This window comes from Oncorhynchus kisutch, linkage group LG24 (assembly GCF_002021735.2).
Source record: "Oncorhynchus kisutch isolate 150728-3 linkage group LG24, Okis_V2, whole genome shotgun sequence".
Classification (NCBI taxonomy): domain Eukaryota; kingdom Metazoa; phylum Chordata; class Actinopteri; order Salmoniformes; family Salmonidae; genus Oncorhynchus; species Oncorhynchus kisutch.
This window is the reverse complement of record NC_034197.2, coordinates 24,960,689-24,972,868: the sequence shown is the minus strand read 5'-3', so window position 1 is coordinate 24,972,868 and position 12,180 is coordinate 24,960,689. Positions and strand designations below refer to the sequence as shown.

At 47.0% G+C, this 12,180-nt stretch overlaps 1 protein-coding gene across 2 annotated transcripts in view; it reads left to right on the top strand.

The window, feature by feature from the left end:
* Window positions 1–12,180, top strand: part of LOC109869436 (nuclear receptor coactivator 3) — a 114,157-nt gene that overhangs the window by 64,748 nt on the left and 37,229 nt on the right. For both annotated transcript variants that reach the window (XM_020459599.2, XM_031804447.1), the window contains one exon: window positions 7,137–7,187. The gene's annotated coding sequence lies outside the window, so the exon portion shown is untranslated. The remainder of the gene's footprint in view (window positions 1–7,136; window positions 7,188–12,180) is intronic.

Sequence of the window (12,180 nt, the reverse complement as noted above, 5' to 3'; positions counted from 1 at the left end):
CCATTTTGGATTTGTCATATTGAATTTCAATGGTACAGGTTTAAGCAAGAGAAAGCAGGGGGTGGGAGATGTAGAGAGGTAAAAAGAGGGAAGAGCGAGGGAGAGCAGATTTAGAGGTAGAGAGAGAGAGAGAACGGTGGAGAGAGAGAAAGGTGGAGAGGGAGAAAGGTGGAGATAGAGAAAGGAGTGAGAGGCTGAGATGCAAAGGTGGAGAGTGAGCGAGAAAGAGGCTGCTGGGGAGACAGCAGGAGAAATCAAATTATTCCCCCTGCTCTGCCTCCCATCGAGACAGAAAAAAGCATTTATCTGTACCCTAGTCTGCAGGTGACAGCAACACACACACACACACACACACACACACACACACACACACACACACACACACACACACACAGGAGGCGGGGAGGCAGGGGATGGATGATTATGGAGAAGAGAGGGATAGTGGTGGTGTAGGAAGAGGTGGGGTTGAGTGAGATTATGTCTATAGTACAGAGGTGGTATTGAGAGAGGAGGGGAGGAGATGAGTAAATCAGGGCAGGAGAGGGAGGAGAGAAGGATATTATTTAGAGGAGAGGAGGTGGATAGGGGGGAGACAAGAATGGTTATGGAAAGGAGAGGGTAGAGAAGAGGAGTGGGGGATCTGCAGGTGAGTCTGGGATTCTGCTGCATCATGTCACACTGACTTAGATCAGCAGGAAGACTCCTCTACCCATGATGCCTCAGTCAGTCCTGTATATCAACCATTCTCTAGTATCGACCCAATGCATTATGTATTATGAATTTTTCCTAACTTTGTCCCAACGTGGGCTAATTACAGTGGAGGTCACCAACCTGACTACAGCCATTCATTGACTACGTCAGCATGGCTGTAGACTGCAGGTCTGTCTGTTGTGTTCCTACTGGAGTTTTACATGATCTGGCCAGGCCGCACTGCTCTTCTGTTTTGTCAACAGAGATTTTGAAAATGGGGCTGGCTGTCTCTGTCTGTATCACCTAGCCTCACAACTCCCTGCCCCCGCTAACCACAAACCACCGCACCGCCCCCTGCCCGCCCACCTGCCTGCTCGCCCCCTCTCGCACCTGAAAAACAATGAGAAGAGAGACACTTATCTGAAACAAGGAAGCCTCAGTCTGTCTCGTCTGTTTGTCTCTCCCAGTATTAGGCTAGTTGTTAAATGGACAGGGAACCAGTGGCCATTATTAACCCTCTCCTTGTTGCCATGCCCAGGTCGCTCTGCGTTGACGGGCTCTCATTTTCACTCAGAAAATAAGAGGGACCCAATTGAACTCTAAAAAGGTAATGTACTGTAGCCCCTCTTTTTGCAGTGAAATCCTATAAGCCAGTTGTGTAGGTAGGTAGGTCATTGATGGTGTGCTTCTCATGGTGAAAATGCATTCGAAATGGGTGGTATCAGTGGAGATTGCTTGACTCCTTTAAAAAAACTGATAGTGCTTTTTAGTACAGATATAGTATAGTACAGATATACCTCATTACAATATCAAGTCACAGAGATGATCAGTCGGACACTGTTGAGACATAAATGTAGACGGGCCAAGAGAAATATATAGTTGAGTTTCTATTATTCCTTTTCTACCTCAGTGTGTTTTGTCTGTCTGTCTGTCTGTCTGTCTGTCTGTCTGTCTGTCTGTCTGTCTGTCTGTCTGTCTGTCTGTCTGTCTGTCTGTCTGTCTGTCTGTCTGTCTGTGCCCAGAAAGCCATTTTAGACACTTGTTTGTTTGTTGCACTGGGTCATTCTTTATATGACTCATGTTAACGTGGGAGGCTGGTTTGAGGCTGTTTTGTTTCGAGTCAGATGGCGTAGCAGTAAGTCGTCCTGTCGTGTCGTGTCCCTGTATATTTTGTTTATATTTTGTTTCTTTTTCGTTTTTTTACATATTTTTCGTTTTTTACATAGCTATCCCTTTAAAAACATTTTGCTAAACCTAAGCTTCCAAATACGCTGGATCTTCACAACTAGCTATCTAGCTAAACTGCAACCCTGGATGATTACCCCTGGCTAGCGTTTCCACCCACTTAGCTTGAAGCTAGCCCGGCCTGCGCTACCACCGTAGCATACTCCTGAGCTACAATACCCGGGCCCACGACTGGTCTATCGATGTCACCGCATGAAGAGGAATAAACAGACTCACCCCATCGCGACGTCCCCCAAAGGCTAACTCTCTAGCCCTCGCTATCTCCCTGCTTGCTAATTCGGCCTGCTAACTGCTAGCTTGTCCAGCTCCGGTCCGCTAACTGCTACCTTGTCTAGCCCGGGCCTACAAACTGTTAGCTTGTTAGCACAGGCCTGCTAACCGCCTGAATCGCCGCGTCCCAAACGCCCACCGGACCCATATTTACTTTCTATCTCTTCTGACTTTTAATTTGTTTATACCTTCCGGAAACCTGCCTCACCCAATGTGATACGGAATCGCTATTATTTTTTATTTATTTTTAGAACACACTCAAGAACCTCCAGAAGCTAACCAGCTAACTAGCTACAAGCTATTTAGTCATTGTTCGTTTTTTTAACCTGGATAACACTCGCCAGTCCAGCTTCCCTTCCCCATCCACCGCTGCCCCCTGGACACTGATCTCTTGGCTACATAGCTGATGCACGCTGGACTGTCCATAAATCACGGTACTCCATTCTGCTTGTTTGTTTTATCTGTTGGCCCCGTTGCCTAGTCTACGCCATTTTACCTGCTGTTGTTGTGCTAGCTGATTAGCTGTTGTCTCACCTACTGTTTTAGCTAGCTTTCCCAATTCAACACCTGTGATTACTGTATGCCTCGCTGTATGTCTCTCTCAAATGTCAATATGCCTTGTATACTGTTGTTCAGGTTAGTTATCATTGTTTTAGTTCACAATGGAGCCCCTAGTTCCACTCTTCATACCCCTGATAACTCCTTTGTCCCACCTCCCACACATGCGGTGACCTCACCCATTACTACCAGCATGTCCAGAGATACAACCTCTCTCATCATCACCCAGTGCCTGGGCTTACCTCCGCTGTACCCGCACCCCACCATACCCCTGTCTGCGCATTATGCCCTGAATATATTCTACCATGCCCAGAAACCTGCTCCTCTTATTCTCTGTCCCCAACGCTCTAGGCGACCAGTTTTGATAGCCTTTAGCCGCACCCTCATACTACTCCTTCTCTGTTCCGCGGGTGATGTGGAGGTAAACCCAGGCCCTGCATGTCCCCAGGCACCCTCATTTGTTGACTTCTGTGTTCGAAAAAGCCTTGGTTTCATGCATGTCAACATCAGAAGCCTCCTCCCTAAGTTTGTCTTACTCACTGCTTTAGCACACTCTGCTAACCCTGATGTCCTTGCTGTGTCTGAATCCTGGCTCAGGAAGGCCACCAAAAATTCAGAGATTTCCATACCCAACTATAACATCTTCCGTCAAGATAGAACTGCCAAAGGGGGAGGAGTTGCAGTTTACTGCAGAGATGGCCTGCAAAGTAATGTCATACTTTCCAGGTCCATACCCAAACAGTTCGAACTACTAATTTTGAAAATTACTCTCTCCAGAAATAAGTCTCTCACGGTTGCCGCCTGCTACCGACCCCCCTCAGCTCCCAGCTGTGCCCTGGACACCATTTGTGAATTGATCGCCCCCCATCTAGCTTCAGAGTTTGTTCTGTTAGGTGACCTAAACTGGGATATGCTTAACACCCCGCCAGTCCTACAATCTAAGCTAGATGCCCTCAATCTCACACAAATCATCAAGGAACCCACCAGGTACAACCCTAACTCTGTAAACAAGGGCACCCTCATAGACGTCATCCTGACCAACTGGCCCTCCAAATACACCTCCGCTGTCTTCAACCAGGATCTCAGCGATCACTGCCTCATTGCCTGTATCCGCTACGGAGCCGCAGTCATACGACCACCCCTCATCACTGTCAAACGCTCCCTAAAACACTTCTGTGAGCAGGCCTTTCTAATCGACCTGGCCCGGGTATCCTGGAAGGACATTGACCTCATCCCGTCAGTTGAGGATGCCTGGTCATTCTTTAAAAGTAACTTCCTCACCATTTTAGATAAGCATGCTCCGTTCAAAAAATGCAGAACTAAGAACAGATACAGCCCTTGGTTCACCCCAGACCTGACTGCCCTCGACCAGCACAAAAACATCCTGTGGCGGACTGCAATAGCATCGAATAGTCCCCGTGATATGCAACTGTTCAGGGAAGTCCGGAACCAATACACGCAGTCAGTCAGGAAAGCTAAGGCCAGCTTCTTCAGGCAGAAGTTTGCATCCTGTAGCTCCAACTCCAAAAAGTTCTGGGACACTGTGAAGTCCATGGAGAACAAGAGCACCTCCTCCCAGCTGCCCACTGCACTGAGGCTAGGTAACACGGTCACCACTGATAAATCCATGATTATCGAAAACTTCAATAAGCATTTCTCAACAGCTGGCCATGCCTTCCGCCTGGCTACTTCAACCTCGGCCAACAGCTCCGCCCCCCCCGCAGCTCCTCGCCCAAGCCTCTCCAGGTTCTCCTTTACCCAAATCCAGATAGCAGATGTTCTGAAAGAGCTGCAAAACCTGGACCCGTACAAATCAGCTGGGCTTGACAATCTGGACCCTCTATTTCTGAAACTATCTGCCACCATTGTCGCAACCCCTATTACCAGCCTGTTCAACCTCTCTTTCATCTCGTCTGAGATCCCCAAGGATTGGAAAGCTGCCGCAGTCATCCCCCTCTTCAAAGGGGGAGACACCCTGGACCCAAACTGTTACAGACCTATATCCATCCTGCCCTGCCTATCTAAGGTCTTCGAAAGCCAAGTCAACAAACAGGTCACTGACCATCTCGAATCCCACCGTACCTTCTCCGCTGTGCAATCTGGTTTCCGAGCCGGTCATGGGTGCACCTCAGCCACACTCAAGGTACTAAACGACATCATAACCGCCATCGATAAAAGACAGTACTGTGCAGCCGTCTTCATCGACCTCGCCAAGGCTTTCGACTCTGTCAATCACCATATTCTTATCGGCAGACTCAGTAGCCTCGGTTTTTCGGATGACTGCCTTGCCTGGTTCACCAATTACTTTGCAGACAGAGTTCAGTGTGTCAAATCGGAGGGCATGCTGTCCGGTCCTCTGGCAGTCTCTATGGGGGTGCCACAGGGTTCAATTCTCGGGCCGACTCTTTTCTCTGTGTATATCAATGATGTTGCTCTTGCTGCGGGCGATTCCCTGATCCACCTCTACGCAGACGACACCATTCTATATACTTTCGGCCCGTCTTTGGACACTGTGCTATCTAACCTCCAAACAAGCTTCAATGCCATACAACACTCCTTCCGTGGCCTCCAACTGCTCTTAAACGCTAGTAAAACCAAATGCATGCTTTTCAACCGGTCGCTGCCTGCACCTGCATGCCCGACTAGCATCACCACCCTGGATGGTTCCGACCTAGAATATGTGGACGTCTATAAGTACCTAGGTGTCTGGCTAGACTGCAAACTCTCCTTCCAGACTCATATCAAACATCTCCAATCGAAAATCAAATCAAGAGTCGGCTTTCTATTCCGCAACAAAGCCTCCTTCACTCAAGCCGCCAAGCTTACCCTAGTAAAACTGACTATCCTACCGATCCTCGACTTCGGCGATGTCATCTACAAAATGGCTTCCAACACTCTACTCAGCAAACTGGATGCAGTCTATCACAGTGCCATCCGTTTTGTCACTAAAGCACCTTATACTACCCACCACTGCGACTTGTATGCTCTAGTCGGCTGGCCCTCGCTACATATTCGTCGCCAGACCCACTGGCTCCAGGTCATCTACAAGTCTATGCTAGGTAAAGCTCCGCCTTATCTCAGCTCACTGGTCACGATGGCAACACCCATCCGTAGCACGCGCTCCAGCAGGTGTATCTCACTGATCATCCCTAAAGCCAACACCTCATTTGGCCGCCTTTCGTTCCAGTACTCTGCTGCCTGTGACTGGAACGAATTGCAAAAATCGCTGAAGTTGGAGACTTTCATCTCCCTCACCAACTTCAAACATCAGCTATCTGAGCAGCTAACCGATCGCTGCAGCTGTACATAGTCTATTGGTAAATAGCCCACCCTTTTCACCTACCTCATCCCCGTACTGTTTTTATTTATTTACTTTTCTGCTCTTCTGCACACCAATATCTCTACCTGTACATGACCATCTGATCTTTTATCACTCCAGTGTTAATCTGCAAAATTGTAATTATTTGCCTACCTCCTCATGCCTTTTGCACACATTGTATATAGACCCCCCCTTCGTTTTCTACTGTGTTATTGACTTGTTAATTGTTTACTCCATGTGTAACTCTTTGTTGTATGCTCACACTGCTATGCTTTATCTTGGCCAGGTCGCAGTTGCAAATGAGAACTTGTTCTCAACTAGCCTACCTGGTTAAATAAAGGTGAAATAAAAATAAAATAAAAATTTCTCTCTTGTTGTTTCTGACTGAACTTGTTGTGCTACCTTACACACACACACACACACATAGACACAGCTAATGTTACTGATCTGATTGAGTGGGAAGTCAGGGAATGTCCCTCAGTACAAAGTCCTCATTGCAAAGCGTCGTACCATGGGTTGGGTAAACAGTAATACATTTTGGCTCCCATACACAGACACATGATCAAGAGACACTCAGACCTACCTATGCACACGACACAAGCTACTCTCTCTCTCCCTCCCCCATCCCTTCATCCTCTGCCTGCATAGCGTCATGCCTGTAAACAGCTGCCTAATGGCTCTCAAACACACAAACATCATCAGTCATGAGAGAGCTGCTCGTTTGGGCCCCATCCTCCACCCTAAATCATTCATGCTAATTTTCTCAACGCGCACACACACACACACACACACACACACACACACACACACACACACACACACACACAAACACACACAGCCGTGCTATTACAATGTTGGCTACATCTCCAGCACTGTTCCTGGGCACCTTTTCTCTGTCTGTCTGTCTCTTGTATTTCTCGTTCTGTTTCTCTCTCTTTCGATCTGCATAAACATTTCGTCTCTAAACTGCATCAATACCCTAACAGTTTGCGGCTGCTGTACATCAATGAATTCCATGACATATTTGACTATTTTCTCCTTTTTTGTCTTGCAGGATGTGAAGTTCAATGACGTTGGATTTCATAATTTATACTCTGCTGAAGAGGTGAGTTCATGGGCAATTTTTTTTTTTTTGTCTCTAATTTCAATTTCGGCCAGTGCCATGTAGGTGCTATGGGACCATTAGGCTGCTGGCAGGCTGGTTATTTGGTTTGTTGGTATGCTGGAGAGCAGCTCAAGGAGGTGGTTCAACCTCAGGGATTTCTGGAGCTCTCTTAGCCTTGGGGAGTCACAATCAATGTTCCCTCTAAGCTGCACGGAGCTTCCCAGGGACTGCCACGCAGAAGAAATAGCAGCCCGTGCAGAGAAGCACGAGATTGAACTTCACTCAACTTTCTAGAGTTTTCCCCCTTAGTTAACACTATCAACGTTTCCCTTTACTGTGGAAATTGTGATTCAATCAACACAATATTATCCACTTTCAATGCAACATACCAAAACAAAATATGCAAGACTTAATATCTAAAACTAACTATGAGGCAGAGTGCATCTGAGTAGGATTCTATTGCATTGACAGGCACGAGGGTTGTACTCTACACAGACCGGTGTGCCAAAACCACTCAGGGCTGTACTCTACACAGACCGGTGTGCCATAACCACTCAGAGCTGCAGCAGACCTACAGAATATGTAAATAGACCATTTCCATATATGGATTTGTGCCATTCACTTTGAACCAGACTGTTTTACAGCATGAGCGGTCGCGATTATTATGTGCTTGTTTTGAGATCAAAGCAAGAGCTGCATGTAGCCATGTGTGCACATTTGTTCATTTTCTTTGCTAATTAGTTAGTTATTAGCCCAGTTATAGCTGATTTGTAGTCAGCAATGTGGGAGTTATTGCTTCCTACAAGAGCATTTCTAGCCATCTTTGAAAGCGAGTCAGGTAAAGAGCTTTTTTTTATGTCTTAAAGGGACAGTGTTGTATTTTGAGACAGGCTTGAATATGCTATGTCCCAATAGGTAGAGGGTAGCATAATTTGTCTGATTCTCTGTAATAATGGTATGGTTTGGTAATAATGGTAATGGTATGGTTTCTTGCGTCAAACAACACAACAAAATGTTCAGTCTGAAGGACAAGTGGATAAACAGATTAATGTCAATCCCTGCATGTAGGCCTACATTGAACACCACATATTGGGGCTGCTACTGTAGGCTGAATGGCAGAACCGCTATTTACATGTTAATATGTTATGTAATGCATTTTCTCCATAGTTTTTTGTGGTATGATCAAATAGCCACAGTAGCCTACTTGGTCACCAAAACAGTAAATCAAAGCGGGTACAGCCTCAGTGTTCACAGTAAACGAGCGCCGGTAGTTGCACAGAAATTTCACACGGGTTCATGTTTGTGCTCAGCAGACCTGAAATTTGCTCAGTGCCAGAAAATATTAGAGGGAATATTGGTCACAACTCTTGGCAAATGGAAGTGGGCAGAATGTTAATTGAGAAAGAGGTGGACCACATCTCCATCAACGTTTACTTACACTCATTGTAGATCTCTCTGGAGTCGTGACATCGTCCACTTCCTCCTCCCCTCCCCGTCCCACCCTCTACCCCTTCGGTACCGTACCCAGTACCCACCACAGCACCCCTGCCTCCCAGTGTCCTACCAGGCCCCACTGCCTGTGGCGTGTAATTTACTTTTCACCCTGCACTGTGCTGGAGAAGCGGGCGGGCAGGCAACTCGCACCACACTGGAGGTGACCCATTTCCCTGGGGTATTCAGTAGCCCTCCTAATCAGCCATTCTCTGGGGCTGCCTCATTCACTCTGCAATTAGAGCTCTTGAGCCATCTCTCTCTCTTTCTCTCTGTCTTTCGCTCTCTTTCTCTCTCTCTGTCGTCAGACAGTGGAAGGGTAGTTTAGTAGTTTCATGCGAAGATGAGCTACAGTACAGACAGACAAGCAGTCACGAGATTGTACTCTTAGGAAAGATTGACAGAGATGGATAGATTTGAAAGAAACACTTTTGGGAGGAAGGGAAAGAGAGGGAGTGAGGGAGCGTCTTTGAAAAACACTGCTTATGTTTCACTACATACAGAGCTACAGTTTGATGCTTCTCATTTGTTTTATTTCACCTTTATTTAACCAGGTAGGCCTGTTGAGAACAAGTTCTCATTTACAACTGCGACCTGGCCTAGATAAAGCAAAGCAGTGCAACAAAAAACAACACAGGGTTACACATGGGATAAACAAACGTACAGTCAATTACACAATAGAAAAATCTGTTTGCAGTGTGTGCAAATGAAGTAAGGAGGTAAGGCAATAAATAGTCCATAGTGGCGAAGTAATTACAATTTAGCAATTTACACTGGAGAGATAGATGTGCAAATGAGGATGTGCAGGTAGAAATACTGGTGTGCAAAAGAGCAGATAAACAACAAAAAAAGGGACGAGGTAGGAAGTTGGTTGGATAGGCTATTTACAGATGGGCTGTGTACAGCTGCAGTGATCAGTAAGCTGCTCTGACAGCTGATGCTTAAAGTTAGTGAGGGAGATATCAGTCTCTAAATTCAGTGATTTTTGCAATTCGTTCCAATCATTGGCAGCAGAGAACTGGAAGGAAAGGCGGCCAAAGGAGGTGTTGACTTTGGGGATGACCAGTGAAATATACCTGCTGTAGCGCGTGCTACGGGTGGGTGTTGCTATGGTGACCAGTGAGCTGAGATAAGGCGGAGCTTTACCTAGCAAATAGGGTTTGGCGACGAATATGTAGCGAGGACCAGCCAATGAGAGCATACATGTCGCAGTGGTGGGTAGTATATGGGACTTTGGTGACAAAACGGATGGCACTGTGATAGACTGCATCCAATTTGCTGAGTAGGGTGTTGGAGGCTAATTTGTAAATGACATCGCCGAAGTCAAGGATCGGTAGGATAGTCAGTTTTACGAGGGTATGTTGGCAGCATGAGTGAAGGAGGCTTTGTTGAGAAATAGGAAGCCGATTTCTAGATTTAATTTTGGATTGGAGATGCTTAATATGAGTCTGGAAGGAGAGTTTACAGTCTAGCCAGACACCTAGGTATTTATAGTTGTCCACATATTCTAAGTCAGAACCGTCCAGAATAGGGATGCTAGTCGGGCGGGCGGGTGTGGGCAGCGATCGGTTGAAGAGCATGCATTTAGTTTTATTAGCATTTAAGAGCAGTTGGAGGCCACCGAAGGAGTGTTGTGTGGTATTGAAGCTCGTTTGGAGTGTCCAAAGAAGGGCCAGATGTATACAGAATAGTGTCTGCGTAGAGAATCACCCGCAGCAAGAGCGACATCATTGACATATACAGAGAAAAGAGTCGGCCCGAGAATTGAACCCTGTGGCACCCCCATAGAGACTGCCAGAGGTCCGGGCAACAGGCCCTCCGATTTGACACACTGAATTCTATCTAAGAAGTAGTTAGTGAACCAGGTGAGGCAGTCATTTGAGAAACTAAGGCTGTTGAGTCTGCCGATAAGAATGTGGTGATTGACAGAGTCGAAAGCCTTGGCCAGGTCGATGAAGATGGCTGTACGGTACTGTCTTTAATCGATGGCAATTATGATATCGATTAGGATCTTGAGCGTGGCTGAGGTGCACCCGTGACCAGCCCGGAAACCGGATTGCATAGCGGAGAAGGTACGGTGGGATTCAAAATGGTCGGTGATCTGTTTGTTCACTTGGCTTTCGAAGACTTTAGAAAGGCAGGGCAGGATGGGTATAGGTCTGTAACAGTTTGGGTCTAGAGTGTCTCCCCCTTTGAAGAGGGGGATGACTGCAGCAGACCCAAACTGCTACAGACCTATATCTATCCTACCCTTCGAAAGCCAAGTGAACAAACATATTACCGACCATTTTGAATACCACCGTACCTTCTCCACTATGCAATCTGGATTCAGAGCTGGTCATGGGTGCACCTCAGCCACGCTCAAGGTCCTAAACGATATCATAACCGCCATCGATTAAAGACATTACTGTGCAGCCGTATTCTTATCAGCAGACTCAACTGCCTTGCTTTCTCAAATGATTGCCTCGCCTGGTTCACCAACTACTTCTCTGATAGAGTTCAGTGTGTCAATCAGAGGGCCTGTTGTCCGGACCTCTGGCAGTCTCTATGGGCGTGCCACAAAGTGCAATTCTTGGGGTGACTGTTTTCTCTGTATACATCAATGATGTCGCTCTTGCTGCTGGTGATCCACCTCTACGCAGGCGACACAATTCTGTATCCCTCTGGCCCTTCTTTGGACACTGTGTTAACTAACCTCCAGGCGAGCTTCAATGTCATACAACTCTCCTTCCGTGGCCTCCAACTGCTCTTAAATGCAAGTAAAACTAAATGCATGCTCTTCAACTGATCGCTGCCCTCACCTGTCTGCCTGTCCAGCATCACTACTCTGGACGGTTCTGACTTAGACTATGTGGACAACTACAAATACCTAGGTTTCTGGTTAGACTGTAAACTCTCCTTCCAGACTCATATTAAGCATCTCCAATCCAAAATTAAATCTAGAACCGGCTTCCTATTTCGCAACAAAGCATCCTTCACCCATGATGCCAAACATACCCTCGTAAAACTGACCATCCTACCGATCCTCGACTTCGGCGATGTCATTTGCAAAATTAGCCTGCAACACTCCACTCTACAAGTTGGATGCAGTCTATCACAGTGCCATCCGTTTTGTCTCCAAAGCCCCATATACTACCCACCACTGCGATCGGTATGCTCTCGTTGGCTGGCCCTCGCTTCATACTCGTTGCTAAACCCACTGGCTCCAGGTCGTCTACAAGTCTCTGTTAGGTGAAGCCCCGCCTTAGCTCACTGGTCACCATAGCAGCACCCACCGGTACGAGTGGGTGCTCCAACAGGTATATCTCACTGGTCACCCCCAAAGCCAATTCTTCCTTTGGCCGCCTTTCCTTCCAGTTCTCTGCCGCCAATGACTGGAACGAACTGCAAAAAACACTTAGGCTGGAGACTCATATCTCCCTGACTAGCTTTAAGCACCAGCTGTCAGAGCAGCTCACAGATCACTGCACCTGTACATAGCCCAACTGTAAATAGCCCATCC